Source organism: Orycteropus afer, unplaced genomic scaffold (genome assembly GCF_000298275.1).
Source record: "Orycteropus afer afer isolate SDZICR_OR568_19922 unplaced genomic scaffold, OryAfe1.0 scaffold00517, whole genome shotgun sequence".
Lineage (NCBI taxonomy): Eukaryota > Metazoa > Chordata > Mammalia > Tubulidentata > Orycteropodidae > Orycteropus > Orycteropus afer.
Window position 1 is genome coordinate 1,893,363 of NW_006922104.1, and position 669 is coordinate 1,894,031.

Here is a 669-nt window from a genome sequence, read left to right on the forward strand (position 1 = left end):
ATTATGGGGATAGTGCAGGACTGGGCAGTGTTTCCTTCTGTTGTACATAGGGCTGCTATGAGTCAGAGCTGACTTGACGGCACCTAAGAACAGCAACAACATGTATTTTAATATTTTGTTACAGTTACAAACACATTTTATTATATTATTTTCCAAAAAGGAACTCTAGTGGCATTGTAGTTAAGGCATTCAGGTGCTAACCAAAAGGTTGGTGGTTCAAACCCACCAGCTTCTCCACAGAAGCAAGATGAGGCAGTCTGCTTCCATAAATATTTGCAGCCTTGGGAACCCAATGGGGGTTGCTAAGAGTCAGATTCGACTCAACGACGGTGTTTTTTGTTGTTGATGTTATTTTCCAAAAGTGATATATAGTATTATTTTTTTGTGTTTAAATTTACATGTATCGTCTACTGTATGTGTTATTCTGAAGTTTGTTTCTTTCACTCCACTGTTTTCAAGATTCACTCTTTTTGTAATGCATTTTATTGAAATATAATTTATGTACAGTGAAATACACAAAACTAAAGTGACATGGGTCAATGCATTTTTTAATCTTTTGCAGTGTTACTTCGTCTTCCCTCCCACCCCCAGCAACCAACAAAGAAAATTTCCCTCCATATATAAACCTTTCCTTGACCCTCCACAACAATGGACTAATACTATATTTGT